The following is a 19,748-nucleotide window of genomic DNA, read 5'->3' as shown; positions in this document are numbered from 1 at the left end:
GTACGATGCGTATCTGTTTACTGTATACGTACACATACATATACATGGGATACGTGCATGTACAGTGACGTCAGCATCAGCATCAAACCTGTCGCGAACAGTCGCGTTTACCTGGAGGAACTCGCTCGCGCTTTCCCGTATCTCCTCGAGTACTTTTTCTCTAGAGATTTACAATTCCCGTAGGGACTACTTTGGGTGCACGTGCACAAAGCATCGCTATTCAACGGGTTTCACTGAAAGACGATGAAACAGTTCCATGAAAGCGACACTGGTTTTCCGTGCAAGTCTCGATAGGTACCGATAAAAACTCTTTATTTTATTGCCGTGTTTCGCATTCCCGTTAATTGAATTTATAATCGAAGCCAACGTCGTCTGATAGACTGACAAAATTTTCACACTCCTGATCAATATTGTTCTTTAGTCGAGAATAAATAAAATATGATTCTCTTTTTATTGAATTTTTTAAAGTTACATCGACAAGAATTACAATTTACAAAATAGTGACGATGACAAAAATCTATATAAACAGACTGCGGGTTTTAAAAAGACTATATAAAATATTAAAAGATGAATGCATAACTACATGACAAAAGAAATGTCTATTTAGAATGAATTTTTTAAACTGATATGATGAATATTTTATCTTGCATAAAAATCCACAGTTTGTAGGGTGCAAATCACATTCTGGAATGGCAAAGTTCTGTCAATGTGCTCATATCGTGCTAAATAGAAAGTTGTAAAGTGATGAGGAAATTACGAAATGACGATGGGCTATCAAACTATGTCTATTATAGGCCTATTTATTAGTCAAATATATCTATTGCTATCCCTCTATTATTATCTCGCTTGCGGAGTCTGTCGTTTACTTTCATCCATGTTGCGTATTCGAAGAACAAGATATTTTAAATTACCCGGTTCCGTCCGCTAATTATACACGTGACCGCTATTTCGGCGACTCTTTTGTTTACTACCCAATCACCTTGCATTCGACTGCGTAACGACGCAGTTACAAGGCAGCCTCCGAAATGTAAGTACAAGTGTGTGCTGATTCCCTACTGTGATCAAAAAAAGTTTGTGCGCTTTCAAAAACGATTATAATTTTGTGTCTGGAGTGTTTGGTGCCGTCTTTTCGTCTCAGCAACGTGACCCATAGATGCGAACCAAGAAATTCATCCGTTTGGGTAAGTACATTCGAATTATTACAGATTGATATTAAGGTTAGGTTGATAATTTATCCAAATGAAAGCAATCTCTTTATATTGATTTCTTTAATTAAGAAAGATCTGTTCATTTTGATTGATGTGATCAAAGGAGGTAATTATACGAATTGGGGGTGTATATCATTTATATGCCAGTTTTGCTGGATTTCAATTGGATTCGTATTTACCGAGAAATTCGCTTCAATAGCGTAATAAGTATGGGCTATCTTTGATTAAACGTCGAGTGAATAGCAGATTACGAGCTACTCGCCATTATTCTATTAATTCTACTTTGTTGTTACAAAGGAATGGAAGAATCCATATCATGAATGCATTGATTATGGGATTCATGCATTTGATGAATAATTAAAATGTATTTTGTAGCGTACGTAATACGTAGACATCAAAAGGCGGAATTGATGTAGACAGCTCGTCTCAACTAGAAATAGGAATTAAAATTTAACTAAATTTTAATAATTATTCATTCATTGACTTGAATTTGTTTTCTCTCCGGGCCCAACTGATTGAATTGCCAATAGCTCATTGCTGATTCGGTTTCATCGTACGCGTGCTTTATAACCATTCTATTAGTAGTAATTTGCACAAACACGAGCGACGTATAAAAAGTCGAACACAACCATAAGTTTATCGATTGGTAGTCTTGCGTTTCAACAGCACTTATATCGACGTGTACACAGCGTCGCGTTTAAAAGTGTCGCGTGCTTTATGAACTCATTTTAATACCAAATCTTTTCTTTCGCACACCGTTATTAGCAGCTATGAACTTACAGACTCTTTTATCCGCGATTGAAATTTCTGGTAATTCTATGCCACAGCTCTTGGCAGATTATCTCGATCGAAATACATCTTGCTAACGAGAATCTGACTTATTTTTCTTTAATATTGTTGACAAATCAACGTTATTAAACAATATTCTTCTGACAAATTATAATGTTAAATATATTTGTTTTATAATTGACATTTATAGTCNAGGAAGCGGAAAGTATACGCTCGTTTGAAAAGAAAAAATTCATATTGTACTATTTTTTATTTAAATTCAATATTTTGCATTTTATTTGTGCATTAACTGGTTTATGTTTAGTAGATTTCGAGACTGCATCGACTTTGCTTTATTTTAAAGACTATAAATTAGAATATAAAATTTGTAATTAAAGAACACTGCTGTTTGATATACAATCGATATTCGTAGTATTGTGAAAAATTGAGTATTTATTAATTATCATGATTCTATGGTCAATTTTAAACTAATCACATTAAGTATAAACATTTGCGAAATGAATTTTAAAAAATGTATATTCGTTTATTAGTTTTCTGATTAAGTTGAAAAAAATTTCGAAATATTTTTACGGCACTGGAATAAAACAAAAGGATGATAATTTCTAGCTTTATTTAATTGGCGCGTAAATCAAGCGAGCGAAACGTAATATCAACATATTTCACGGAGATTTTAATCAATTATAATCAATTTAAACCCGAAACGGGATATCCGATATAAAAGTCGACGGACAAAAGAGAGACGACCGTGGATTGATATTTATTTCACGTTTATTTCCGGGCACATGTGAGAGATATGTATGCATCTATTTACGAGCGACGCATTCACGACGCCAGCCGAGTGAATGAAAATAAAAGCTCTTGTGTCAAGTTTAATCTAATTCTCAATTTAACATACTATGGTTCACAAAGAATTCTCGTTACGCCGGCCGCCGGAGCGGCGGCCAATAATTTTAATTAAGTTATACATAATTTATTTCGACGGGCTCGGGCACCGTTCCCACCTTTCTGTTAATACTTTAAACGATTCGTACGCTCGATATACACTCGATCCCGTATCACCGCGATCCAATATAAAATAGAAATAACGCATCGTCATGAAATAACGGTGTCCGACCGTTCCAGCTATTCCTTCCATAAAATTCCTAGAAATCCATTTTAATTTATAATGGAAGAACCGCGTCATTCGATTAATTCGAAAAATGATAAACGAGACGGACGGATTTTTGATCCGACGCAAATTACGAGCGTGTAACGTGAAATTGGATGGAAACTATTCTTGAGAATTGAGAGAGATAGGCGGGGGGGGGGGAATTACCGTACACCTTTTACCTCCATCCACCGAGCCTCCCTTACCAAACATTTATCCTCTCTGTTCCGGCCCGTCCCTTTTCTGACTACGGAGTTAGCATAACGCCGGTCATCGTTAAACAGTGCCAGTCGTGCCTGTTTCCAGTTCCTTGGCGAGTGTGTGCGGACCACTATTAAAGTCATTGAAATGCAACAAAGATGATGAAATAATATTGATCGAAAGAGCATTGAAACGATCCACCGAAATTCTCTGCAACGTGTACAATGTATTGTTTTTCTGAAAAGGCTTGCTGGCTTTCACCTGAGATCTCGCGATGAAAGCAGCTTCATATTCCAATTATTTGATCACTGTTATATTGTTTCGAGGGTACTTAATTTTAATGCTAACGAAATAAGAGATCTCTGTTTCGCTTTAACAATAACCGGCCCCGAACGTTGCCGGCGTCCGAATCTACGATACCGAGTGACACAATGAACCTAATACCTCTGCCGCGAAATAATGCGATACCCGCGGCATTCTTCTCGGTAACTCGCCGGTGAAGAAACTTCTGAATGGGACGTAGCCGCGCGAAAAGCGGCCAGCAACGGAGGATCCTTAATGGCGGATAGTTAAAAAGTCTCTGGCAAAGATATGATCGAAACGGTAACGCGTGCCGTCGCTTCGCCGTCCGTGACGGAACTACCGTCGGCCAACTTCTACCTAACCACTGGTACTACAATAGTGAAGAAAGTAGGGTGCAGCCCTTAGCTTTATACCTATTCTGTCTCTCCTGTTCGGCTCGATCTTCTCCTTTCACCCCTTTTACGTTTTCTTTCTCTCACGACTTATATGCTTGTCTCTCTCTCTCTCTCTCTACGCGACGTAACACCTGGGGCTTATGATTCTAGGCGTTATTGCCCGAGTAAATTAACCGTGCGATATTGTTCTCCTCGGTCGACGTCTTCCGGTCTGTCTGACAAATTCCACTTGCCGTCGGATTGCAAACTTTCCGATTCCAGCCGCCCGTGCTCGCGTCGAATTTTAACGAACCGAACTAGCTCTATATGTATACGTTGCGTTGTACGGAATTTGATCGCGTTCCGTATCAAATAAATCGATGCCGCATTCCGCTTCTGATACCATTCCCGCTGACGTAGCATGCCCGTTAGCTTCCTTGCCTCGTACAGTTATCAATTAATAACTTCATTATTACCGAGGGAGAAACGTTCATTGTCCGAACTCATAGCAACGTCGAAGAATTGATATTAAATTTCAGTAACTATTAATGTACAATGAATACCGAATTATAAAACGCAAATTCTATTCAGCGTTGCTTAAACGGAGATCTTCTGTGACTTTAGTAACATATTAATTGAATTACTAGGCTATTGTTGATCGACCTACCTGACAAGCCAAATTCCAACTAACGATATTAGGCTCTATGAACTTAAACGAGCATACATCTTAAGGTTGTTTAAACCATTTCTCCCGGAAATTTGAGAAATGTGATAGAAAGTTATGTGCAATAGTTGCAGCGATAAATATTTCGGAAAAATGAGATTTACGCACAAGGTTTATAAAGTTCGTCATTTTTTTTTCATGTCACGGGGTATTTTTAATATACAGTCTGACACTTCTTCCAAATTTCTTAATATATGGTTTGGCATTTTGAGGTAGTTTAATTACATAAGTACTTAAAATCTTTAAAAAAGTTATACTCACTTTCATTTTTGCAATATGTAAGTAATAATCGCGCGGAGACATGATTTAATGTACGAATCGATGTGTAAGTAGCGTCGACGTGTTTCACACATTCTATCAATTTACGCACTCGTGGGCTCGAACGCGAAATGGAACACAGGGTACACACGAGGTCAGAGTATGGTCGAAGGCGTATCGGTTGTCGTTCCCGTGAAATTAATTTCCTACCCAGAGGATGTTCGAAATGCTCTCCGGAGGACTGTATAGAGGATCTGGTACGAGCTCTGCAAGCACTCAAGTTCGCCGTCTAGTTCGCGGTCGAACCGGTAAAGTCGGTGTCTTACGACATCAGGTCGATGCTGCCGTGCCGCGCCGAGGTAAAAGGCGGACCGTGGAAACAGGGAAGAGCATAATTGAGTACAGTTTATTCGTGTGTGCTGCGCAATGGTTGCCTCGGTGATTTTTGCAATATTTTCACATTCGCGTAACTTTCATTAGAATGTATAGATAAGTTGTACTCGAATTTGAATATTCCTGTTCGAGCATCTGTGGAAAAATCGTATGAGTGAAAGAATTCGGTACAGCTACTCAAAACGATTCCAGACCCATTTGGCATGCAATGAAAAAGCGGAACGTGTACTCATTATGCTCGAAATTGACCATTTTTTATTAATCTAACTTATGACCAACTTATAAATATATTTACTAATTAATAATAAAAATTGTTTATTTAACACGATATTTATTAAATGTACAAATATTTATATACTAAAATATTTATTCTTCTTGTAATTTATTTCATAAATCGTTTGGAGTAGCTGTACAAGAGATTGTGTAACTTAAGTAGTATAACACGTAATTGGTCAGACATCAGACTAAAGAATTCCCCTACGAGTTTTGAAATTATCCTAGACTTTAGTAGTTTATTAACAGTAAATTTCTGTTCTTGTTAGTCAAGATCTCGTACAAAAGTGTATGAGATCACGGTGCGAGGAACATTCACGGTGAGACAAAGGGAGTATCATCACCGAAATGTTGGTGAACTCTGGTAGAAGTTGTAGCGCCTCGATCATTTCAAAAAGGAAGTTCTTAGGTGGCGGAAGCTTTCTTCTCCTCATTCCATTAAACGGTTCTCGAGCGATTTAGCGAAACGAGTATCTAAAGGTATTTCTGGATTATTCCGGCGGGTTGTCTACACTCTCTTAGAGCTAAGTGGCTCACTTTTCCCGACTTCCCCACGGACGTGACACCATCGCGTTCCACCCCTTCTTGTAAACCTCCGAATCCCCGGTAAACCTCATACACCAACTTCCGTAGGCTCCCGCAAAGTCCTACGTTCATTAGGACCATTCACGAGAGGGATACGCGGCTAAGGGACGGACCGACGGCTGAATACAGTGCGAACAATTAAATCTCGAGTTTCGGCAACTTTCGTTTGACGCCGCCAAGATATTGCGTTCACTGCTGTTTATAAATATGTATGCAGGCGTGGATTAACTGCGCGAGAGGGAATTTGATGCAGCGGTAGCTTTTAATTACGAAGTTTGCATCATTTTTTGTTTGCAGTTCCGGTTTTGCTGCGCGCCGGTTTTAATTATCACTGCGGTCAGAGGCCCGCCGCATTTTTTACTTTCACGATAAGAAATTCCTCCAAGCATTAATTTATATTTCAAAAGTGTTCACACGTAGTACAATTATGTATATGTATTACATATGAAGGAGTTCATTCACGTCATCGACGTTTCAATGTCGTATATAAAAATCGCGAACGAGTCATTAACATCTCGTCGCGAATCGTGAGCAGCCGCGCTACGGGCACGCTGTTTCCTTCTTTCTCATCCACCCGTTGTTTGAAGGTAGACGCGCTTTACAATGTCTACAAACAATGCCGTTGTCACCCCAACCCGTATATCTTCGCGCCTCTTATGGCTCGCGTCGCGTCGCCGGATTACGCTTGCAGCTCGCAGCCTGCGACTGCTGCTTTTACACCTTCGCTGGTAATTCTTTCCCCTCCTGCTTCGCCATTGTTTAGCTAAACATCAACCTTGTCGCTCTTCACTAGAATTTTCGATGCCCCGGCGTCTATTAAATCGACGACCGAATGAGATATTTCGATTCACGATTTCCAAGGCATTTAATGTCTGCTGAATACTGTTTGATCCTGTGAATTATTTGGTGCTCTAAAAAAAAGAAAATAATTATTGAAGTGATCAATTATTCTAATGGATCAGGACGTCTAGACCGTTTCAATTTTCCATCGTTTCAAGTTCTAGACTATTTTTATTCCGGTTTATTATTCATGAAGATTTAATACACATTTTACGTGGTATTCTAAGAAGTCTATTAGCGTGGCCAGTTTTTGCAAACAGTAAAATATAATAGTGGTTATTGAAGGCTCATTCATGTGAAATTCTATCATTCTCATTTATTATTATTATTGTAACATTCTTTTTACAAATGTCTAAAATAAAAATAAGCACAGGTAATGTTTATTAGAAATCCTAGTGTTATCATCTGTTATACTACTACTTGTATTTCACATCAAATAATTCATGAATCATTATAAAACAAAAATGCTGTGTAACTGAAATTCAACATGTTTGTTGGAAATTCTATTACGAACTGAATAGGAGTACATGTTTATTAGTCTATTCATCAGTAATACGACACATACAGTATATAATGCCATAATAGAGATAATCCTCTAACAGCTAATTGATATCCAATTAGCGTACTGTTCGTTCCTGTTCACTCGTCTCAAATTTAATATTACTCTAAAAATCACATTTCTAAACGCATCTCGATCGTATAAAAAAAGTGTACTGAAATTCCTCGTACCGAAGACTGGGTTTAAACGAGAAATTGATAACCAATAAAAAAAGAAATATTAGTAGAGTTACTGGCAGGGATCACGCATGACACGCATACCAGCGTAGAGGCAATTTCTCGAACGGATTTTGTAATACTTTCCCAATCATGCTGTTATACGCGGTATAGGTGCTTCCATCGGTTTTTCTAAAAATTGTATTCTAAACCCTCACATGAATATTTACAAAAAGACACGAATATTTTTTTATTTGTAACACGAATCTTTTGGCGAGAAATACAAACGGTGATTTCCGGCGGAAAAATTATGATTGCAGCTAAATTAAGTTTTGTTTTATAATTGATTTCGAATTTCAATTTCGCGTCGCGCCGGACCATAATTATGCGTTCTGCATTCGTTATGATTTTTTGCGCGTTCTCGTTACGCGAGGAATTACCGTTGCCCGGTAGATTTTCGCGCTGATACAATGGCAGAAAAGTTCTCCTAGATTTGTGGGTTTTTAGGGTGGTGATCGTGCTACTTTCCCGCTGACTGGGAACAAAATTTGATGTATCGCCTGGCGATATCAAGAATTAAGAGCGATTCGTTTAGTACGTATACCACGGGGGGATTTCATTTTATGGTTTCTCGATTTATCCGATTCTCTGTTATCCCAGATCTTCATTATCCGATTTATTATAGGTCTGCGCGATGTGTGTAGCAATGGCGCATTGCGAGGTTCCACGTTAATGTCTAGCCTCTGGCCATTGATAAATACAGGGAACGGTGTTTTCAAACGTTCTCGCTTGAAGAACTTTACAATCGTGCGGTAAAAAAAATGTTATTTCCCTTCGTGGCCACGGTTATTCTACGATAAAACAAACGGGGAAAATACAGAACGTGAGTCCATCGGTAAAAAGAGTTTGCTTGGTGTTTTCAAAATCGGGTAATAAAACGAACTCATAATTGGAATTTGAGATAAAAAGAAAGCGTTGGTATCTTGGACCGGTTTCGCTATCGGCTTCCAGAGTAAATTTCTGTTCTCCCTTCCCACTGTCGCTTTAATTTCACGCTCTAATTAACATAACTTCAATTACGAGGAGAAGCGAAGAAAAAAAACGATGGGGGGAAGAAATTCAAATTTAAGGAAATCTCGTTCCAACAATTTGTTGCCCTGTCGACTCGACGACTTAACTTATTCGAAAGATGTACTTGTTCCGAAGTTGGATTTGCTTGTTATGAAATTGTACCGGGGTCGACTTAACTTAGCTCTGAAATTGTACTTATTTCAAACTAGTACCTAACTGTTTGCTGAAAAGTTAAGAAAAAGTTAAACATCTTCAACGTGACGTAAATTGGAAGTTACCGGATTGATCGTATATTCATAGCGAGATTTTTGGAGTACGGGATACTGTAAGAAAGTTCCTCTTAACACAGTTCTCCGAGTTCCGAGATAATTCAGCATCGCGCGATATTCGATCAAAATATCTAACAACATTTAAATCGCTGATACGAGCCTGGCGATTGGTTAATTCCTTAAAAATGTTTCTTGTTTGCCCGCCTACAATAGGAATCAGATATACACGCTGGCGTTTGTATATCCTAGCTGCGCCGCCGTATCCTGCAACTTGATTCTACTGCTGAATGAATGTTCTCGTTGTAAGTTCCGGTATTGCGAGCACTTTGAAACAAAAACTAATTCTGCCGTGAAAAGCTTGTTTCCCTTGTTTTATGCGAGAGATTTAATATACACGTTTGCCAACGGAAATTCAGTTTTGTGCTCTGGACCCGTTCACCTCGGTTTTATCCAGCTATTTGTAGAATAGGCGAACGTCAAACGGGTTTTTTCATTCACGATTCTCTTGTACAATGCGAATTAAAAATTGTCACCATGGAAAATTTTTTTTTCTTCATTCAAATGGAACGTGAAAAATAAATATATTGAGAAGTTGTATGGAAGCGATAAATCAAGGATGTTAGGACAATTCGAAATATCTAAAAATATTGACAAAAATTATTCCATTATTTTCTCTCCGGTTGATGCCGATTAAAACAGAGACGGATAGGAAGGAGAAGAGGCTGACGGCAAACGGGGAAGAGTATGATACTAAAGAGAGAAAGGCGAAGTTGAAGCGGGGAGGGAGAATAATACTCGAGTAAGGCAAGTGGTCACAGAATAGGAGAAAATTGCCTGCGACTTATGACCCAACCCGTAACTACGAGGCATAACTGTACAGTGTTACGCAAGAATAATATCCAGCATGACTCTCACAAGTTATAAGCTGCTATTGCGCGTTTCTTCGCCGATTCTTTTATCATGCCTCTCTCTTTCGCGCGGCGCTAGAGATAAATGGAATTACGCGAAACGGACATGGGATACAGGCTGGAATAAAACGGATGGTTGTAGATTAATTTAAACCTGGGAAAGATTAAGAAACAAGAACGAAATAAGGGTTGCTGAAACTGGAGAAAAATATAAGAATAACGAGTCTTTTTCATATTATAGTAAATGTTTCAATTTCACTGGCTTATGATTACGTATAAAATAATTGATAAAAGAGCCAGTGTCTCCTTTCCCATTGAGCATAAATTGTTACGTGCATCGAAGTTGGCTCATTTACTGTAGTCTGAATTCTAAAACTACGAATAGAAGGCTAGAAACGCTAGTTCTAACGAAATAGAATTATAATGCTTAGTCGAGTTCGCCCTGCTTTCCCCAAAGGGGATACAAGTGAGTCTAACAAAATGATTATGGAATTGATACCTAAAAGCAGGAAGGGGAGGATAAGTCAGAGAGAACAATTCAGATTTATCGTTTATTCTGAAAAAGCTGTACAGCTTTTCTGTTCAGATGCATGAAATCCAGGAAAGCGTAAATGATCTACAGGATATTAAAGAACAAATTGGAACGAAGGATAAGAAATGGCAATGGGAATAAGAAACTGACATGAAATAAAACGGATGGTTTGTAGATTAATTTAAAGCTGAAAGATGAAGAAACAGGAATACTATAAAGGTTGCTAAAAAATTGGAAAAATAATTACAAACTATGATAAGGCAAACCATTTATTTTTATTAAATATAATGAATATCCCAATTCCTTGTTTACGTCACAATTTCTACTTAGTTTATGATTGAATATAAAATAATTAGAACAAAAGCCAGTCTGTAAGGACTGTTACGTTGATGAGAAAGACCTGAAAAGAGGAAAGCTACTTGAACGTCGTAATCTTTTCTCAGCAATAATAATGTGACTCTGCCTACCTGTTCATTTTATGCTTCGTCGCATCGTTTAGAAAGACTTGTAAGAAAACTGAAGAGAAATTGCAAAGCGAATATTTCACTGGAGAAATGTAGAAAATAAGAATTAATCGAAAGTCGGAATATATTAGAACGGGGAAATCAATAAAGGAAGGAACAGAGTGGCGTGACGTGCAAACTGGAGAAAATATCGTACGATTTACGACGGCGTTCCCGCAGGTAGTCCGCAACGGGGAGGAACACAATGGGTGGATGTCGGAGGCGCCGGCATAAATACTAATACCGTTCGACCAATACGCCGCGTGTCAACCGGAATTACGTCTGAGTCCATACGTTAACTGATGAAAAAGTTTTAATACCGTCGGTGGATTCCCGACGGCGCACTATATTTCCATGAACTTATTGTCCCGCGCCCGCGAAACTCGGCTTTTTGCGGGACACGTGTTGCCTGATGTATTCCAAGCGGCTCGAAAACTTATTTGCCCCGGAGACTACGCGCCACATTTCATAATGCGTCGGTATATTCCCCGTGGGCCCGTAACGTCGCCGGAGAATCAAAATAAAGGCGACGACCCGGCTGACGTGCATTTTCCTATCGCGGGGCTCGCGTGTTTCTTCGACTTCTCTGCCGCCGCGCATAAATCTACTTGTTCATGTTCATCCTCCGCTCGTTGCCCGAGAGGTGTTTGTTGTTGCTCGTCGACGAGTACGGGACATAGTAATCTCCGTTGCAATAAGTTAATCCTCTGCGGTTAGTCCTGCGTGAGGCTATTAGGACGTGTAGTGGTTTGATTCCTTCCAGACTTGATTAGAGAGCTAATTCTAGTTGACATTCCACCGAAGATTTATGACCAACTTGAGGTATCCTAACAGAATGTTAATAGACAGAAGAGAATTCTTAAGCTGTAAGTCGATATCTTCTTTAAAATCGTGAAATTTCGTTTAACAGACGATTACTCGAAAACGCAGGCATTCAGAAAATCTTGGATTAAAATTTATAATACTTGACAGAAGTTTTATCGGAAGGTGTAAAACTTGCTGGGAGATGGGTTACAGGAAGGGCGGACTGGGGAAGTATGAGTGGCAAGTGCTCCGCAGTGAGAGCGCGGCCGTGAAAGTGAAAGTAATGGCTGGAGAAAGTCGATGACAATAAGAGCAAGAGTATGAAATTTTAGGAAAACCGTGCTGAGGTCCCTGTATTTGAGCGTTGAGACAAGCATAGTAAACGGGGTTAAATGCAATTTGTGTTTCCAATTTTTGTTCATTAAATTGGACGCAAGTAGAATGAAATAGCTTTTTTATTCTAATTGTTAATAAAGTACAGAAACAATCCTACGTTCTTATTACGATCTTGAGTATTTGCCAGCGCTCTTCGAGAACACACTTGTTGCAAGTAGTAATGTATAAGGCCAGTATTAGTCGGCCACAGTGGCTCCGTATGAAGTTTTTACTTTCACCACTGTAATCTTACTATTATATAAAGAGAAACCGTTTTCTTCACATGCTAGAAGAAATCTGAGAAACGACTTAAGTATTTACAACGTTTCAGTAGCAGTTTTCTTATAGTATGTATACTACAGAGTGTTATAAGGTATATTTGTAAAGCAAACGGCATTATTACTAATAATTTCTGATTCGATAGTGAAAATAGATTTTTATATATTTCTTTAATGTGATGAATTATCTAAGAAATTTTTTACTCCAAAATATTACATAATTATTATGGATGTTTAAAAAGCTTGATACTAGGTTGAAATGTGTTTTTACATGTTTTCCAACATTCTTCAAGTTTCATCAATAGGTTGGCATATGGATTACTCATACAAATACTTAAAAACCAGTTTCAGTATTTTTCTTTAATTATTTACTAAGGGGATGAAAAGGTGTAAAACATAAATTTATAAAATCCTTAATATTTTTCAAAATCCATTAGGTTTTCAAATGTGACAATGAAATATTTTTATTCTATACATGATAATTAGTGAAGCAGCGAAGGGGATGCTAGTAGTTCCTATAATTGTCAAGAACAGTTGTAACGCTACCATTGCTCTCACTGAAATCCGTAACACACGAAGCTAGAAATACTACATTATCTACTATATAACGTCATATGCACAGGGCCATTGTGGCTCTTTACACAATGACCTGGTAATTTCGTTACTCACGCTCTCGGCTTTGCGTCGCGTGACACTTACAAATCGTCGGTTACATTACCAGAAGATACAGTTACATAACAGAAGATAGAAGCGGTCGTGGATATTTCGCTTTGTTCTTCGTATTAATCACATCTGGCACCGATCGCACGTTCCTACGCATAAATGTGCGATTTAGCAGCCGTGTGTATATCCCACAATGTGATACCGCATCGGTTCGCGGTTACTACATATTCACGCACCGTTCGCCCAAAATTCGAGTCGCGTGCACGCGAATTCTACCCTCCGTCTCCAACTCCCTGGGTAACCAGAGGATGTAACGAGCACGGATGTAATTCTATCGGTAAACGAACCGTGCCAGTCTTCGTTCGGATGAATTCGATCGTTCTTGCGCGAATAATTCGTTTATCCATCGTTTGCCAGATATTAATTGTTCTTCATTATTTAATTTTCGCGGTATCGACGCCGCTTTCGATCGCATGCTTCGACGGTTCCCTCGCAATATCATTTCTCTATAGAATTTAATCAGCGTCGAGTGGAGAATGGAATATTAGATTTCTACATCGTCCAGGAATTTCGTCGCGTTAAATCTGTGCTATTATAAATGTTAACTGATCTTAAAAGGATGACAGAGGTTGACTGATGGTAGCGTATTCCGTTTCAGTGCGTCTAATGATAAGGGAGTAATTCGAGGATGCGCGAGATACATGCAATGACGTTCGAGATATCGATTTGCTCTATAACACGGGAGCGTTTGGCAGCAATCAACGGAAACTTGGAAGGGCACGCCGTTAAACCGATATGTCACATTGACGTTTCAAATTCTCGTCACGTGTCTCTTAATACTCCGGATGCTATAAAAGTGCTTCTCGCAGTATCCATTAAAGCATTACGTATCGAAATATCTATCGCCCGGATCGATTTGTTGATCATCATTGACGCGTGATCGACGTGAATCTCGCTGGCTAAGGAAATACAATAAACGCGCTATATTCTCAGCGACGATGTTTCCGTCCTCACGCGCGATTTTCACGTTGCAAATAATTGCTACATCGATTACGATCAATTACATATCGCGTCCGATGCACGCTGTTTTTCTCCTTTTTTCGCAGCATCGAACGTTTTTTGACGAAATAAAATTCGGTTTGACAATGAGCAGCGCGCGATTTTCGTCGGGCTTCCGATGTTCATTAATTGAAAATCAAGCATCGCGATAATTAATACCTATACCTTGCGCACATCTGGCTGCAGCGATATCGCCCCTGTATTCGATTTTCATCATATCAGTCGAGAAATTAAAATACTGTCCAGACTGAAACGGGAATTTGCGCTTTATTATGAAAAGCTGTGGACTGATATCGTTCATTGTCGAACGATGCAGTTTGATGTTTACTTCTATGATTCTTGATAAACCTTCGAACCTAATGTATCTAATAGTTCTGGATAAAGCATTAACTATTAGGTTGGTACAGAAAGATTAGATTTGTTTTTTAGATGTGGTCGAAGATTATTTATCATATTTTTCCTTATTGTTTGTTGAAAATCGTTTATTTATTAGTAAAGCTAAAAAATATTATATATAATATTTTACAACAACTGCTGTGTCGGTAGAAATATTTTTTATATACGAACTTAATATCCATAAGTTCACCAGTAGAATTTTTCTGTGAAATAAAATGTTTCGAATACAGAATAAACGAATGAAATTTAGGTACGCTTTTCACTTGTAATTTAAATGTCATAGGTCATGCTTCCAATATTTTGTATGGATTTTGCATACTCAGTGCACTGACTGTTATATTCTATAAATGCATAAAAATCCGCAATGTTTGAATATATATTGAAAATATATCGACGCTTCTTATTTATATAATTCTAATCCGGTTTTGTTAACACTGTGAATCTAATTTAAAATAGAGTGCAATTTCAAATGGAGATCCCGTGCAGTATGACTCAATTTATATTAGTTTTATTATTAATTTTAAAATCATACTGCAAGGAATCTCGAGGGAATATGTTATTTTTAAGTGGATTGATATTACTTGCTTTTAGAATTGTGGTCTGATAAGTCGATATCGGAGCATAAAGATTGACGACATAAAGATAACAATTAGTGTAAGTCTTTTCGTTTACAAATTCCTGAACCGATTGAAGAAGGTCTAGTTTGAAACCCGCAAAAAGGGTGCGTCCTCAACTTTTGAGATTGGTTTTTTCCCCAGCCGTTCTGTTTTCGACCGAACGTACTTTTTCAATCTCTTCCGTCGCTTCTCAATCCCCATTTCAACGAAAGCATCGCTCTTTACGATAAAGTGAACGGTCGCTATCGTCGGGAAACTTCCGTCGAATTTCTCTGAGTCTCGGAAAAGGAGGAGAAGAAATGGCAAATAATAATTCCCCACTTCCCCCATTCTTACTTTATCACTCATCCAGAACCGGAGCCGTGTGTACATAATGATTAAGAGTCCTGACTGAGGGGAAGTTCTTACCTCTCTTTGATGTCACGCCTAAAGTTGTTACACGCTTGCCGCGAAGTGCTTCGCGTAAAAAGTTACGTTGTTAGCCGCGTTGTTGTACCGTGCTAAGTAAAATGTGTAGCTTCGTGTGAGACGTCAAACGAGGAGGAATGCATTATAGTAGATGAAAAAAGAAATCTAAAAAATTATGCACACTTGTAATTTAAATGTCATAGGTCATGCTTCCAATATTTTGTATGGATTTTGCATACTCAGTGCACTGACTGTTATATTCTATAAATGCATAAAAATCCGCAATGTTTGAATATATATTGAAAATATATCGACGCTTCTTATTTATATAATTCTAATCCGGTTTTGTTAACACTGTGAATCTAATTTAAAATAGAGTGCAATTTCAAATGGAGATCCCGTGCAGTATGACTCAATTTATATTAGTTTTATTATTAATTTTAAAATCATACTGCAAGGAATCTCGAGGGAATATGTTATTTTTAAGTGGATTGATATTACTTGCTTTTAGAATTGTGGTCTGATAAGTCGATATCGGAGCATAAAGATTGACGACATAAAGATAACAATTAGTGTAAGTCTTTTCGTTTACAAATTCCTGAACCGATTGAAGAAGGTCTAGTTTGAAACCCGCAAAAAGGGTGCGTCCTCAACTTTTGAGATTGGTTTTTTCCCCAGCCGTTCTGTTTTCGACCGAACGTACTTTTTCAATCTCTTCCGTCGCTTCTCAATCCCCATTTCAACGAAAGCATCGCTCTTTACGATAAAGTGAACGGTCGCTATCGTCGGGAAACTTCCGTCGAATTTCTCTGAGTCTCGGAAAAGGAGGAGAAGAAATGGCAAATAATAATTCCCCACTTCCCCCATTCTTACTTTATCACTCATCCAGAACCGGAGCCGTGTGTACATAATGATTAAGAGTCCTGACTGAGGGGAAGTTCTTACCTCTCTTTGATGTCACGCCTAAAGTTGTTACACGCTTGCCGCGAAGTGCTTCGCGTAAAAAGTTACGTTGTTAGCCGCGTTGTTGTACCGTGCTAAGTAAAATGTGTAGCTTCGTGTGAGACGTCAAACGAGGAGGAATGCATTATAGTAGATGAAAAAAGAAATCTAAAAAATTATGCACGCTTCTTGATTCATGCGTGGCGGAATTAAGAAAGAAAAAAAGGCTCACTGAAAATCTGGTACACGTGTTTATTTTAATTCTATATATTAGATAATTAATGATATTCCCTACAACAATTTTATTTTCTATTCAAAAGAATTTAATATCGACCGTGCGAATTTCATTAAAACCTGAAAGGCATCTTTTGAACCTTTAATACTGCTGGTCGAAAGGTCTTGATACATTTATGCTGCATCAACCTTTGAAAGTTCTTTAATTTTTTTCATGTCGCTCCGCAACTTTTCCCGTAGTTGTCGCTGGAGAGAACCTTTGCTTCGCTTAATTACAGCAGCAGTTACGTCGCACGTTACAACGTAGCACCGTCAGCTGGATAGCTACTTTGATCTCTCTCTCCCGATTGTCCCGTTTTTCGCATTTCTTCGTCGGGGCGCATTCTTTTAATTAGCGCGAAATCCGCGCCCGCGGCGGGACGCCGTCGCCCCGTCGTCGGTGTGAAATTTCAGGGAAGTGTAAAATGTTCAAATGCTATCGCGTAAAAACAGCGTCGAGTCGGATTACCGGGAGACCACGCGACGGTGTGTAAGTAATACAAGTATACACAGATTTATCTTCGATATCCTGTCATTTCATTCGTTTAATGGCCAGAAAATGCATTATTCGTCGTGAGAGATCAGTCCTTTGGTTTCCTCTTATTTTCGTTCCTCCGGCAGGCGGTGGAAGCTGAGCAGTTGATCTGATAGTATTACCTGGGAGCAAGTGATTTGTTGCAGGATTACGGACCATCACGCCCTATTAATCCTCGATGGCTGATCCGATGTTCGATGTTCGATTAAAGCGGTTTAATCAATTCGTGTTAGGCTTTTCGGCTTCTTTGCTATAAGCGTGCAATAACGATTACTCGAGAATTTCAAATATTAGCAATTAATTTAGTGGAGCCTCGGCAGAGTCACCGATGCCACTGAATATCTTTTAACGAGCAAGCACTCGGGAAGCAAATGCCGGGGCCAGAGGTTTATTTCTGACACCGCAAACGGAGTTCCAAGTCGTTTTTGTTGCAGGATGCTATTATATTAAGCGCCCAGCGAGCGGTATAATCTTTAACCTTCGTTAAACTTTGTCCTTTAGCAGAGGAATCAAGTTTCCTAAGTGCAGCGAGCGGAGCAGCCGGGAAGAAGCTTAACCAGCTGACTGTGTTTTAATGCGGTGGCGAAGTAACCGCGAACACCGTTTGCTCCGCAATAAAGTTGCTCAATTACGCGCAATTATTAATTAGTTTCATGACGGAGGACAAAACTACGATCGCTAATTGTTATTCCGTGTTGCAAACGTTTTGTGAATTCAATGGGAAAGGTCTTTTGATTAATACCTCTTTCTGGTATATAAATCACCGGCTTACGCTTACTGAGATCTTTCATAAGGAACGGAGATTGCGATCAATATCCTACTAAATTCTATCCAAATAAATGGCTTTCGACGGCCTCAATCACCTTTATTGACACGATCAGTCAACCTGTGTTTAACGCATAGCTCAAACCGGAAATCAATTACTATCAAACAATCGACAAATTGATAAACTCCTAACTGAAATCCATCTTGTTGTGGCTCGCTGAATGCGCATCGACAGTCCAAGCCGATTTAAACTTGATAAACATCCAAGCACTCTCCTCTTAATCAATCATGTTTGTCTACGCGATTTACGCAAACATTTTCATCCTAAAATCAAAATTCACATCAATCTTTACTTTCTACAATAATAGGAAATCTTCACTTACTATAATATATTCCTTTTGCATTGAGAATGTTATGGCTATAAATAAAAATAATGCCACTTCATTGAAATCCTATTATTTAATTATTAATACAAATATAAATGTTTAGTAGTTCGTTTAAATAGTGTTGCAATTTTAATTCTATTATGCTTCCTTATAATTTCTGTTTATATATCAATTTCTATTCACTGACTCCACTTTCTGCCATTTTATATGAACAAAATTTTCTATAATGATGTGACTTTTAGATAGAATTTCTATCTCACAAGCTCGTCCCAGTAAACAGTCGATTATGGAATACATAATTCATTCTTCCAATGGTGTTCAATTCCCGTTTCCTATTTCCAGCGTTTGTTCGCACTCGTATCGAACGGGTAGCCCAAGGGACCTAAAATTAAGCCGTCGTATTACTCAACCGGCGAGCAACGAGCAACTTAATTCGTTGCGCGATTCCGGTAACAAATCACCGGCGTAGAAATTACATATTCTGGCCGGTGCAGCGCGGCTGGGAAAATCTGAGACGATACGATGACAGTGGCGGGGCCCGGGCGCTCCCAGCACGCCGGGTACCACGTTTGCCCGGGAAGATTTATGAAAAGAAATACTCGTAAATTATAAACACGGACTTTTCGTGAACATGACGGTCGGCGCCTAGCGTGCGGTCGCAGGCCGGTTTTGATACATGACGTGCAAACAGAGCGCGCCGCGCCGCTCGCTGCAGGCCTCCGTGACGTGTTCGGTATCTATCATCGTGGATAGAACCGCAAAGCGCGAAAAAATCGCTCGAGCTCGACCGGAAATTAGGACGTATCTCCATTCCAGGCACCTCGCGCCTTGCGCAGCTAATACGGTCACGCGTTCAATGTTCAGTCAGCTTTTTTTTCCCCCCCGTTTTCAATACCTACGTACCCGACCGCCTCACGAATCTGGTGCTATGCATATGCATCTATACTATCGCCGGAAGTTATCTCCAACGTGTCGGTGATACGACAGCTTTAAACTCGTTCGCACGATTTCTCGACACGGTTTATACGCGATTACGTATTGTCGACTAACGTGAGAATTAAATGATGAATTGAAAAAATCAAACCATTCTGTTTATTAAATTTTCTCCATTCATTATAATCATAATATAATTTATAGAATTGCTACATTTTTATA

General features: G+C 38.8%; 1 protein-coding gene across 3 annotated transcripts in view; it reads left to right on the top strand.

Moving 5' to 3' along the window:
* Window positions 1-1,008: 1,008 nt before the first annotated feature.
* The window catches only part of LOC108631875 (glutathione S-transferase D5-like), a 147,815-nt gene continuing 129,075 nt past the window's right edge, over window positions 1,009-19,748 (top strand). For 2 of the 3 annotated variants that reach the window (XM_026819208.1, XM_026819201.1), the window contains exon 1: window positions 1,018-1,181. The gene's annotated coding sequence lies outside the window, so the exon portion shown is untranslated. Of the gene's footprint in view, window positions 1,182-19,748 lie in introns of all 3 variants that reach the window. The other variant, XM_026819202.1, reaches the window with a different exon arrangement.

This window comes from Ceratina calcarata, unplaced genomic scaffold, assembly GCF_001652005.2.
Source record: "Ceratina calcarata isolate Rehan_Ccalc_2016 unplaced genomic scaffold, ASM165200v1 scaffold97.2, whole genome shotgun sequence".
Classification (NCBI taxonomy): domain Eukaryota; kingdom Metazoa; phylum Arthropoda; class Insecta; order Hymenoptera; family Apidae; genus Ceratina; species Ceratina calcarata.
The sequence above is the reverse complement of the archived record's forward strand: the minus strand, read 5'-3'. Positions and strand labels throughout refer to the sequence as shown.